The sequence below is a fragment of the Athene cunicularia genome (genome assembly GCF_003259725.1).
Source record: "Athene cunicularia isolate RWA chromosome 2 unlocalized genomic scaffold, athCun1 chr2_part1, whole genome shotgun sequence".
NCBI lineage: Eukaryota > Metazoa > Chordata > Aves > Strigiformes > Strigidae > Athene > Athene cunicularia.
In genome coordinates, this window is record NW_020799095.1 from 61,558,085 (window position 1) to 61,571,671 (window position 13,587).

At 43.6% G+C, this 13,587-nt stretch overlaps 1 long non-coding RNA gene across 1 annotated transcript; it reads right to left on the reverse strand.

Moving 5' to 3' along the window:
- Window positions 1-727: 727 nt before the first annotated feature.
- On the reverse strand, window positions 728-12,427 carry LOC113477422. Its single transcript, XR_003397899.1, has 3 exons — window positions 12,345-12,427; window positions 2,418-2,576; window positions 728-848 (listed from the first exon to the last, which is right to left on the reverse strand). It is a non-coding gene; the product is annotated as an uncharacterized LOC113477422 (long non-coding RNA).
- Between the last annotated feature and the right edge of the window lie 1,160 nt (window positions 12,428-13,587).

Genomic DNA, 13,587 nt, shown 5'->3' on the forward strand with positions numbered 1-13,587 from the left:
ATCTGCACCAAGAACACTGGCCAAGTATTCCAGCTGTATAATAGCTTTTTATTGTTGATTGAAGAGTCTCAGTACAAATTGCTTTCCCTTATATCCCTAGAAATTACACAAACATTGCACAAGGCAGAGAGTGATGCATTTCGAACCACCTCTTCGAAGTGCCACAGCAATGTTTTAACGAGGGTTGTCTTCCTCCAAATGCTTAGCATCTCCAGAGCCACTTTTGCTGAGAAGATACATGAGAGATGCTGTTGATGCATCATTGCTGGGCACACACTTGGATTTGGAGGATCCTGCTCTCCAGGAATCCTGCTCTGGTTGGGAATCCATGACAAAAGGCAAGTTATTTTATGATGACTTGATGTCTTTAATTCTAAAATCAGCAATGCTGAGTACAAGGAGATTGGTGGGAAAAATGGAAAAACCTGGAAAACCAGCAATAGAAGAAATGGATGCTTTTGTAAGGGGTAGGAATTAATTAGTCATTGTCCCTCCCAGGATAAGGAGCAGGGGACATTAAGCAAAGCTGGCATGTTCAAAACAAACATGAGGGAATAGTTTTCACCAAGTGCCTAACAAGGCTGTGGAACTCCTTGACATGGGATGCTCTGGATGTTAGTTTTTACATTGCTCAGAAAGGACTGGATGACTTCTTGTAAGAAAAATCTGTTGAGGACTGTTACATGCAAAGACAATACATCTGACCTAGGAAATATCTGACCTGCAATTTGTTGGAGCCTGGGGTGATATCCCTGTATGTTTTCCTGTTCATCCACTATTTCCATATTATCCTCTGTTGGCCACTGTCAGGAATGTGATACCAGACTAGATGCACCTTTCTTTTAGTCCTGAAAGGAAATAGCTTTTGTTGTTAATGTGGATAAATCTAGTGAACGTATTTAAAAAAAAAAAAAAAAAGCATAAAAAAAAAAGCATAACTCTTAGCTCACCTAAGTCTATAGTGTTTACAATGATGATAGGATCCAATGTGCATTTCTTCTTACAAACTATAGCCACCAAGAAATAAAGTACAGTTGCTGGAGCTGGCTCTGACACAATTTGCTGAACTCCTGGCAGGTCATACTGCCAGCAATGTGATTATGTCCATCACCAGGGACTGATTTCCTCAGCTCTAAGATGAGTTTTCTTTGCAGTTCTGCTCTATGAAAGTGGTACTGTGGAAATACAGGAGCTTGCCCAGAAACATCTGCAATGCAACTGGCCTGAACTTTTCCTAGAAATCCTCTTGGGATTGAAATACTTCATAGCGACATGCCAGAATGCTGCTTGGGCACAGCCATCAAAGATTTTTTGATAATGATATTTTATATAGTTAGCAAGGGTTCTGCAAAATGTCTTGCTGCACATTTTTTTTTGTTGGCAATCCAAGCTGGGATGGAGGAAATCAAGATCTGTTCCACTTCACTCTTCTTCAGTAGCTTTACCACCACTGAAAGCTGAAGGCTTATTTCTCTAGCCAGGATAAGACAAGAGTATATCCAGCACACTAATGATTAAGACTTTGTGTATCCTACCACCTACCCTGTTTGAGCAAGCCAAAAAGCACACATTTATTGCAAATTTTTAGACTTCTTTCCTGAAGAAACTAGGTCTACTACTAAGCTCTCTGATCATATGTCTGTGTTTCTGTCACAGCCAGTCCCTTCCACAATCACTTTTGAAGCCATTGTCCAGTTGACAGAATGGGAAAGATAAAAAAAATCTGAAGTTCCTATATAATTAACAGATAAAAGTAACCGAGTAGTGAAAACAAGCATTATTAATCATGTCACTAATTGGCAGCAGTGCCAATTCAGCCCTTACTAGACAGCAGAGTTCAATCTCTAGAGAAGTTCTTAGGAAACTACATCTCATCGCTTCTGCTGCTTATGGACATACTTTTTATGACTTAAAGATGGTGCATCTTGCTGCCTGCAATCCAAATGGAAAAGACCCCACCAGGCCTTGATTAATATTCCCCACTGATGAAATATGATGAAATGAGAAAGTAGCAGAAAGGCTAGGTCAGGGAATAAGCAAGGAGAGGGATTCTCATTGCTGTACAGAAAGCAGAAAATGATTTTGCCCTGAAAAGCATAATAATGTCCTAAGTGAAACACTGGAGGACATCTAATAAGAAACAAATCCGAGAGAGTGGTAGTGATTGAAAAAGGTCATTTAACCAGGGCAGAGTAGGACAATTGGGATAAGATAATTAACAATAACTCTACCAATTTTATTTAAAGCCTAGAGTAACCTGTGCTAATCAGTGTTGCTGAGACATGCACATGTTGTATATGATCTGCTCTGCTTTTTGAGAGTTTATCTGGGGCATGACATGTGCCAGAGACTCTGATGATTTGGCTCTGATACAGTCATGACATAAGACCTCCTCTCTACCCTCTATTAGTGCTTACCTCTGCAAGTCCTGCACATTTGCCTTTCCAACTGGTGGGCCCCTGTTCAGCAGCAATGGGGGTAGTAGTAGTTGCTTGACCACTGGTGGGTGACAGAAGAAATGAAGCTTCCATCACCCACAGTGCTATTTCTTGCCCCTCTCTCTGTGGAACAGGTGTCTGGCAAAATAAAGAGGCCATCAGTCATGTGAAGCTTGACAAAGGAAAATTGCTTGAGAATACTGACATTTTGCTCCTGGTTTTGCACCTTCTCAGGCAGGGGGACTCACTGTAACCGCCCCAGGTTAAGACTTCTCCCCGGTGGTACACATCACCCCAGCAATGCTGTCCTCCTCCAGGTGCAGACAAGAGGTATCCCTCTTCTATTCCTACAGGACGTTCAGTACAAGTATAATGGCAATACAAGTATAATCCCCTCTTCTGTGGCTTCAGTGTCAATTTTTCAGATTTTCTAAAGTCTATGCCTTACAATGTGCTCTCATTTACCTGCAGTTTTCAAAATAGTTAATTCAACTAACAGGTTTAGGTGTTACCCCACTTCACTCCTGTGAGACAGCTTTTTTTTACAATAAAATTTCTTCTTCCTCAGGCCAGTGGTAGTGAGATAAGGACTCAACAAAACTGTCCAGCATTCACCCACGAGCTATAATACCCTCACCACTTAAAGGGTACACAAGGTCTTCCCCTTGTTTTAACTCCCCTATAAATATAAAAGATAAACTTCTCCATGATAAAAATAGGCACATTTTGGCTGCACCATGTCTAGTTTTACACTGGATGAATCCCTTGAACAGGGATGATCAAATTTTTATTACACCGCTGGGAGACATGAACCAAAGTGTTTCACCCTGTATACCTCAACACAGCAAATTTGAGCACCTTTTTCCCCTCATTTATGCAGTATGGTGCAGTCCAGAGACCCCTTCACTAGTGTCCTTTGGAGCCAGCCACAGCTCCAAGCCTCAGTTAATAAGGTTTGCCTCTCAAATGAGCTAGTTCAGTTTTGGCTGCCACAAGCACACAATTTTCAGTTCCTGAGGTACCTTAAGAGGTTTTGCCCCTCACTTTTCTGTCTCCAGGGTCTTTGCTGAGTGTACAAGGTGTCCCTAGCACTTTAGAGACACCACATATTTATGACTGGATGTTTCAGTGATTAAGTCATCCAGCTGTGAGGGAGGAAAATGAAGCCAAAACTTGAAGGAATGCTTGGACAGACAGAACACATGGATGAGAGGAGGAAAGTGTACATCCAGGGCCGTTGACCCCATGGAATAGAATTGATAATCAGGGCTGAAATAATGGAAAAAAATATTTTGTAAGTTAGCCAATTGAATCTTTTGAAAAGGTGTTGTTGCCACAGGAAAAAAGAAGACTTCAGGTGCAGGTGAACCTATTTGCAAAGAATCCATGAGTCCTAAAGCTCAGTCAAGCTTAGAATGGGTGTCATGAAGCCATCAGGGAGTCTTCTCAAACAAAAATGCATCTCTCTGCTTTCCCTAGTTCCCTGTGTTTCTGGACACACATTTATTCCCTTTAGCTGACAAGTATCTTCTTATAACCTCTTGTCACATTTGTATTTTCAGTCCTCTCCTGACTTTAGTGTTTAGTCCACATCCCCTATCTGCTTCAGGAAAAACTTTATTTCCATAATCCCTGGAAGTACCTCTTTATGATGAAATCAGACCCTCTGCACAGAAGATGGTGTGCAGCTACATCTGTGTAGCTGCATTTTTAGTCCCAAGCTTTGACTGGTTGGCATAAAGTCATTTGTAAAAGGACAATAACAAGCATGATGAATTCTAATGCTCTGTGTGTCATGGTGCTTAGAAAGCTCATAGATAACTGCATCACCAATATTTCACAAAGCTGCAGCAACTCAACTCTCTTTAAAAAAAAAATAACCTCACAAAAACAACACTTTATCATAATATTCGTGGACAGGTACCAAAAAAATCAATGGTTGAGGATCTACATCTATCACAGCTTGCAGAAAACCCTCTGCTAATATCAGGTCAAGGGAAGCTGCTCTAATTGTCTGGATTCTTATGTCAGCTCATATTCACCTGACACCACTCACTGGCATTAAAATAGATTTTCAGCCCCCTGCTTCATGCATCATAGGCAGCACAGAAAATAAATCAGCTCTTTTAGAGATAGTGTTCATGACGATGAAGCTGGTGCCACAGAGAGGTTCCCTCATTAGCTGTCTCCCTTGCACTTATTGCATTTCAAGTCCTTCGGGGATCATTGAGATCCCAGAAGGACCAAAGCACCCTGGAGGTTGGGCAGGCCCTGGTAACATGCCTCAATATCACTGACACCTTGACATTAATTCTTTCCTTTCCAGTCTGGGAAGGTAGCATGTCCTGCAAGGTTTATTAAGATATTAAGATACTGAACTGTGCTGTAACTTCCAACAGATGTAAGTCAAGCTCAGCACAAGAAAGTCACCAAGCATCACAGAAAAACAAGGGTTAAATAAGAACTTGTTATAAAGACGTTATTGTAAGTAAAGCTTAATAACAATTATATAGTAATAAAAACATTATTAATAACAACAATAATTTAGTAATCACAATAAGCACATATAAAAACCAATGAAAATGGTATAAGAGAGAATGCTTAGTGGTCCTCTATCTGTGACAAGTAGTGCCTGCTAAGTACAACAGCTCGTGGAAAGGGAAAGCCTCCTGTACTCCAGAAGTAATCATACCTCAGGCACATAAAGCATCTGATATTTAGTGGGTGCTGGGAATAATTTCTGCCAGTAAAATGCAGACCATAAATCCAAATGGAAAGGGACAGACCTTGGAAGAGGAGCAAATTTGTAGCTGGTGGCAGCAGCTTTACCCTGCTGTGATGATGCATTCACTAGCCTAGTTCCTACTGAAGGTTGTGAGGTAGTTCAGCCTTGCTCTTGTCACACTAAAGGGGGATTCACGTGGTAATGACAGGGTGAACACAAGAGGAGCCACCCCATGTTAGATCAGACATTCATCTACCCAAGTCTTCCCCAGAGACCAAAACCAAATGCTGGGAAGGAGCATAAAAATGAGTCAAGCATAGTGTGATACTACCTCAGATATTTTCTAAGCCTTCAGTTACTTGCAGCTGAGGGACTTCTTAAACCCGAGGCAAAGCCTTGTATGTAATAACTCTCAATGAATTTCTCTTCTGTGAACATGCGTCATGATCCCTTGAGCTCACAGAAACTTCCAGCACCTGCACCCTCCCGTGACAAGGAGTTCCCACAGCCTGACTCTGTGTGGTGTGAAGAACTACCTCCTTCTCTGGGCTTTCAGCCTGCCACATGCTAGCTTATGTGTAGAGCCTGTAGTAGGAAGGAAAGAATGAGGAACTGTCTGAAATGGTTGCATCTTTCCCCTCTACACCATTTTGGCTCCAGTAAGCCTCCACTCTACCCCTGTTCAGTCTTGGAGACTGAAGACCCCCCAGTCTATTTATTTGCTCCCGTTGAGGAAGCTGGTTCATTTCTCTGACCATCCTCGCCATTTGTCCCTGCTGTAGTGGCCAGTCCTCAGTGTCCAAAGCAAGGACATGTCCTCTGGGAAGGAAAATGCAGAGGAAAATTAACTAGGACACACTCTGGTAAGGGGTGGGTACACAGAGAGTCAGGGATCAGCTCACATCAAAGGCAAAGAGCAGAACAAAGACCATGGCAAACATAGCCTTCATCCTCTGGGATGGACACGCTGGAAAAATCCACATCTGAATTTGAAAGAAAGTGCAGGAGACTGATGGAAGAGAATTAAAAAATTGCATTAGGACTCTCAAACATGTCACCATAAGTGCTCCATTGATAAGTGCTGTCATGCTCAGCCCAAACAATGCTTCAGGGAAGCCAGAGCACAATTCTGAGGAAGTACATAAGAGCCCTGTGAGATCCCTCCATTTAATACATTGCAATGAATAGTTAATGACAGGGCACTTACAATAAATGGCAATACCCTCTTCACTGTGAAGTGTCCCGTGGTGCAGAGGGAATCCATTGTCTCCCCCACTATCTCACCTGGCTCCCCGCTTTGTTCCTCCTGTGGAGACAGACACCTCATGTCTCAGAAGGTGCTGCTAGAAGATGACACTCATTTCAATAGTCACGGAAAGGCAATCCCTCATGAAATATCTCATTTGCCTATTAAAAAGCAGCAAGGCTCTAAGCTCAGGTGGTTTCACCTCTGCAATCCGAAAGCTATTTTTAACCTACAGAGATTTTCTTTTTTTCTCCCAGAAAATCTGGACACTTCTATCTTGATGCACTCTCTGCTTAATAAATAGCTCTTTACAGAAAATGCTTAACATCTCACCACATACTCTAGGTAAAGACTGTTCTAGCAGTGGCATGAGGTGGTGATATACTAGCAGCACCAAAATCTGCTGCCCTCCAAACACAGTATGTCTGGATAATCTTTTCCTAATAGATATGCCATTAAGCAGGAGAAACTTTTGCTAGAGCACAGAAAAGGGAGAAGGAATTGAAATTCCAAAACTTTCTCAGCGGATAAGATGCTCACAAACGTGTGCAGAGCTAATGGTATCTCAAGGCATTAAAGTCCCTACCATTTTTGAACCCTCCCTGTGCTGCAGCTCACTGTCCCTGTAGCTCAGCTGTTGGTGAATCGCAAAATCAATTTTTGCCCACTTTTGTGACAAGTCTTCCAGGTTATTCAAATCACCATCAGACACACCTTACCTGTCTCTGTGCTGGTGCTTTAAGAGTGCTCAGCTAATAGATTGTAGCTGCTGGGACCAGTATGGTCTAGCTGGCTACAAGCAGGTGCTGGTAGAGGGTGGCTACAGCTCCCAGCCACCATCACTGGTACACCCATGTCTGCAGTGTAACAGCCCAAAGGTCTAGGCTTTTCCAGTTGATTTGCTAGTAATTACAGGTGTCCTATCTTCTCTTCTACCCACAGGACACTGAATAGGCCATCATCACTCATTCTCCCTTTTGCATCTGTGTCAAGAGCTCCATGTAGGTAAGGCTTTTTGCTCTTTTGGCAGATCTCTAGCCAGCAGATAAACCGGCAGCACCAGTAGAGAGCTGTGAGCAGCTTTAGGTGCAACGACATCAACCATAGGGATCTGCTTTTCCTTCTCTCCATTTTGCTGCTCAGTGTTAATTACGTTTCTGTCATAATGAATTTTCCTAGGCAGGAAAACTCCTCCATGGCTTCTTTTTGTGTTGTAGCAGTTAAGTGCCTTAACTAATTCTAAGCGTGAAGAGCTGAGCTGAGCTGGGCCCCTGTTCAGCTGGGCCTGGAGTTAGAGAGTTGTCTGGAGTCAGTACTGAAGTAGCTGTAGTGAAACTTTGAAGGATGGCACCACAGAGCTTTGTAAGTGTCCCTGAGTTATGTGATGCTTCTTGCCCATGAATCAGAGGATCATAAAGGACATTGCTTCTAAGTACCCAGATGATGACTTGTAGCCTCTCTCGCTTAGCAAGCTATGCTCCAGGTATTGGGGGCTCCCATCACTCACCCAGGCAGCCTTCTGCCAGCACACGCAAATTGCTTCAGCCTGGCTGCTGAATCTTAAATTAAGCTCATGCTCTTTAAGAAAAGTCTGATATCCCTCATCTAAATGTTTGCTTAGCAATGCAGAGTTCTCCTGGCTTACTGAGTGCTTGTCTCTCTATAACACATACCCAGACAAACACGCACACACTCCATCTGGGCAGTTGTGGGGAGCAGCAAAAGTGCAAGAGGGCCAAGGATGAGCTGAGAGAAGAACAAACTGGCTTTCCTTCCTTCCCTGATGGACACAGGGACCTTATGTATTGCAGCTTTCCAATGTATTTCAGCAGAGGGGTACAGCATTCTCTCATATCTCATCTCATTCCAAGCACAAATACAGGCTGGGTGATGGGTGGATGGAGAGCAGCCCTGCAGAGAAGGGGGTGTTGGTGGGTGGAAAACTGACTATAAGCCAGAAATGAGTGCTTGCAGCCCAGAAAGCCAACTGCACCTTGGGCTGCATCAAGAGAAGTGTGGCCAGCAGGCCGATGGAGGTGATTCTGCCCCTCTACTCCATGTAGAGACCCCACATGCAGTGCTGTGTCCAGCTCTGGAGCCCCCAACATAAGAATAACATGGACCAGCTCAAGCATGTTCACAGGAGGCCACGAAGATGATCAGGGGCTGGACTACCTCCCCTGTGAGGACAGGCTGAGAGAGTTGGGGTTGTTCAGCCCAGAGAAGATAAGGCTCTGGGGAGACCTTATGGCAACCTTCCAGTACTTAAAGGGGGCTACAGGGAAGGTGGGGAGGGATTCTTTATCAGGGAGTGTAGTGATAGGACAAAGGGTAATGGTTTTAAACTGAAAGAGGACAGATTTAGGTTAGATATAAGACAGAAATTCTTTTCTATGAGGGTGGTGAGACACTGGAACAGGTTGTATGGAGAAGCTGTGGCTGCCCCTCCCTGGCAGGGTTCAAGGCCAGGTTGGACGGGGCTTTGAGCAACCTGGGCTAGCGGAAGGTGGTTGGAACTGGGTGATATTTAAGGTCCCTTCCAACCCAAGCCATTCTATGATCTCTGGTTGTCACTTGTAGAGCCAAACTGAACCCTGTGCCTTGGCTACACCCTCACTCTGCATTCAAAGGTCAGGGCTTAACTGCTTCTGAAAGAAGGAAAAAAGTGAACTTTCAGAGGCAGAACTGCAGTCTTAGCTTTATACCTCCTCCCAGAGGAGTCGATATAAAAATTATTCCAGGTTTGCTGAAAGCAGGGCACAGAGGGGCTGGTTGACTCTGAGCTGCAGAGGGAGGGTGTCAGAGCTGCACTGCTCGTTTGGAAGCAGGGGAGACGCCAGCATCACCAGCACCTCTGCCTTCCCCCTGCACACCGGCACTGCCTGCATATCGATCGGAAAGGATTTGCAGTGAAGTGGATGAAAACTACTGGTGTAAATCCCCCTGCAGCCTGGTGAGAATAAAACCCTCCCTCCTCCCCTCATCTTTCACAGCCAGGAATGATATTAAGACTGCGGGACTGAGGATTTCCAGATTTCAAACATTAAAGTATTTTAATTGCACTTCAGGGTAATTCAGCATGGAGCATATGAAACTTTGCAGGCAGAGAAAATAGCTACTCTGGAAAATGTCTATAATTTTCAGGGGTTCCTTTCACTGTTGAATATTTCTGCTCTTGACTAAGTGCTCCCTGTTCCCCCGCGTTTCTTAGCAATCCCTGCAGCGACTGAAGAGAATAGCACTAGAAAGAATAAACAGCCAAAGCACTGACATAAAATCCCTCAGTTAATGAAAGGGGCTTCTCTGCTCACTGATTTAGTACAAACAGGGCTTCCAGCGCCGGCTCGGGCAGGGCTGGCCACCTGCATGTACTGAATTGCAACAAGGACATGGAGTTTGCGGGAGAAATGCCACTCATGCAACGTATGGCCTCCCGCTCCAGATTTCCTTAGAGCTTTCACGCCTCTGAGGGAAGCCCCTGCTCAGTCTGACTGTTGTTATTCATTATTTATGGAGTGATGCAAACATATCTAATGCAAGGATTATTATTTTTTTCCCTAGCACCTTAGGGGCTGTCAGAAGCAGAAGCAACCAGAAACTTAACTCCCCTTCTGATTTCCCTCCCTCCTCCTACACACTGGGCAGGCGCAGATGCAGCCCTTCAGTTGCTGCAGCTCATCCACTCCTTTTCCTAGTGCTGTTTGGAGGTTGCCTCCTCCAGCTTGGTGACTGGGCTCTCACTTCAACAGGTTAAAATGTCTGTAAACACCAGTCCGGGCTCTCTCTAAATGTTTGTGTTATAGACATTTGACATTTATTTTAGACTGACCCCAAGGTTTGCTGCAAATCTTTGTATCATGGTAACTTTCTGCTACGTCCTCCTTGAGACAACAAGGATGACTTTTGACACAGGTTAACTCATGAGTCAATCCTTGTGTAGATGGGGTAATACATACTGTAACTGGCAGAAGCTAGATAGAGCAAACCCAGAGGGCCAGGCAAGGCTTACCTCCGCTGGCTGATGTATCTTAGGGACACGGATTGTCTTTTCCACTCAAAGATGTACAAATCTGCTAACAATGTCTTCCATCCCAAAGAAGACAAAGTTTATCTGGCCACCGAATTACCCCTGCAATCACCCTGTGACAAATAATGAACACACACACACACACACACACTCAAACATGTGTGTGCACACTCTCAAGGTTTACCCCGAGGAGACTGCCAATCAAAAAGCATTTAGAAAAGGAAAAAGAGACATCCCCAGCTCAGCCTCTTTCTAGTATGGGCCTGCAGACATCACCAAATACACAGAGGTGTAGATAGTGACCTCTAGGTAGCAGAGGGAATTATTTGTGGCATGATTTCCTTTGCACTAAAAATAGCCCTGGGGCTAATGATTTTTCTGCAGCACACAAGGTCCTCTTCGTCCTCTGTCCCAGATGACGTGGCTCTGCATGCTGGAGCTGACGTTCTATGAAGCCCAGCTGTGCCCCTTACCAATGGACATCCTCCTGGGATGAGATGGAGAGTTCCTGACACAGGGGAGAGCTACACAGGATGTCCACCCATCCCCGTGTGCTGGAGTAGGATTCATCTATCTGACCTGTCTCTGGCAGACCTCCATACACTGTGTTTGAGGAATATTATTACACTTCCCCTGCTCAAGGCTACTTCTTGCCTTTTCTGCACTAAACAAACAGCTACCAGAACCTTTTCTTCTCTGCCAAGTTTCTGAAACTGTTAAACCAATATGACCTGCTCTTCTTTCCCATACCTACCAGGCTTGTCCTTCCCCCTGTTGTTTGTAAGTAAGTGAGTTTTAGTCTGAGCTATTTATTGGATGCTTCTAGCCTTGGAGCCAAGGAGAGGAAAGCTCACATCCGTATCGGTCCTTTGGGGCAGCTCTCATCACAGTGAAAATGGAGTCCTTGCCTTCCCCGCTGGCTTCCTGCAGCCATTCATCAGGTGATGGGAGGCTGGATTACATTACTCCATTGTTTATTGCTCACTGGGTTCACATCATTCTCACAGCGCTGTGTTTGTGTTTTTTGTTTTATTAAAAAAAAAAAAGAAAAAAAAAGAAAAAAAAAGAAGTAGAGGCTACTAAAGGGCATGGAGGGCTCCTAGCTCTGGTCTTGACCCATATCAAGGCAGGTGATTTCCGCCTTAAGATAGCAATAAGGCATCCGACCAAAGAGGAGGTGAGGGCTCTAAACTGCAGGAAGAGGAAGATGGGGAATGTTGCAGTAACAGAAAATTAATAAATGGATTTCTTCTCCATATCCATTCAGTAAGCTCATCATGAACAAAATCAGGTAAAATCCTTCCTCCCTAAGTCAATGTCCATCATCATGCACAGTCTATTGTATTCTATGCATATGAAACATATGTTTGTATATGTGTGTACATGTATATGCACGTACATATACCCATGCATAAGAAATTATCTCCCTCATGGCATCTCCTATTAAGCAGCGATACAGGAATCCTGATGCTGCTACCATGTTTGACTTTCTCTTCATCCAGTCAGGTTTGTGCCCAGTCAGATGCACAGGGCTAAGACACCTACTTCTGGCTAAGAACTTCTGGTAAGAACATCTGTACAGCCCTTTGATAACAACTGATGAAATGCACTACTAAGCCTAAAAATAAGAAGATAAAAATACAGGAAATGTCTGACTGGCCTGGAGCAATGGTCCAAGCAGAGGAGTGGCAGTGGAATGTGCTATCTAGTGAGAACTGGTCAGCCTGGCCACTGTCTGTGGCCCATTATTCCCATCTATCCCTGGCATCTACAGTCATCGAGGCAGAGGGGCTGGAGGGCACATCTCTGCCTATTCTGTTTAGTAACTATCTATAGATCTATTGTCCACAAGTGTGTACCATGCGGAGAGCTGGCAGAGCTGCTTTAATGGGATATGTTGCCACAGACCTGAGACATGTTTCAGCCGATGTCCTTCTTCCTCATCATGGTCTATATCTTGCTTTGCTCACATAGACTGCAGCAGGAAGAGGCGTGGCCAGGAAAAGCCCTTGGCTGTGCTTAGAGTAAGTGGAAATCTGAAAGAGGGTCATGGGTTTAAGAAACCAAATAAGTAGTAATTAAAAATAAATGGGCAGAGGTTGTACATTCCTTTGCCCCATCTGGAAATATAGTGGTGGATTTAGTATGCCAATATTGACATTTTAATTAATCACTGCTTCTAAAATGCTTTGTGAGTGAAAGCCTACCATAGTCAAAATTATTATTAATAATAATACTTCTAGTATCATTTCACTTTTTATTGTGGCATTATAATGCATTAATATTATATAAGATTATTAATAACAATAGTCTGTCCCTTAATATAGGAAGGGGCATCTTTAACTCTCTCCAGAATAGAAAGACCAGTATTACTTATTAAAGGCTTTCCCTATATTTTTTTAGCCAAGTCACTTTATAATTTTATAACTGAAATTAACCACATAGTCACAGGTTGGGACAGTCATAATTAACAACAGTAACAGAAAAAGAAATACAATGGGCTCAGTAAATAGAAACAGCTGCTGTTACCTGGTATAACATTCAGTCTGGGTACACTGTCTTGCTTTGGGAGAAAGGTGGCCTTGGCAAGAGACTGTAGATCCCTTTTCTCTGTTTGCTTGGTGACTGCTGATATGAGGAGTCTGGAAAAGGATTCAGCAAAATATAAGGGTACCTTTAGACACATGCATTGTCCCTCTGATGACAGCTGTAAGCAACAGAAGTGATACTCTCATCCAGAGGACTGTTTGGAGCATAACATATTTTGTAAATAATGTACTAGTAGAGAATACCCAGAGCCAGTGGGGCAAACATGTGCATTAATACAGATGGTGAGAAAACAAGAAATAGATAGGTTTTTTACCTTAGTATCAAAACTTGCAATCAAATGAACTCTGATGTGCTTATATACATAGTTTCTAATGACATCCATGCACAGAGCACTTGAGTTTCCTTGTTGAGCCTTGCTTAAATGATTTTTCTTCTTTTTCTTAATACATTTTTATGTTGCCGCCCTTTTGAAACAAGCTGGTAGATAAAGACTGAGTGATCTTAAAGAGTTAGAGCTGGCCTCTCCAACGCTGATTGCAAGGTCTTTCTCCTGTAACCATGACAGACTTGCCTTAGGCTGCCGTTACAGAGGAGACTAGGG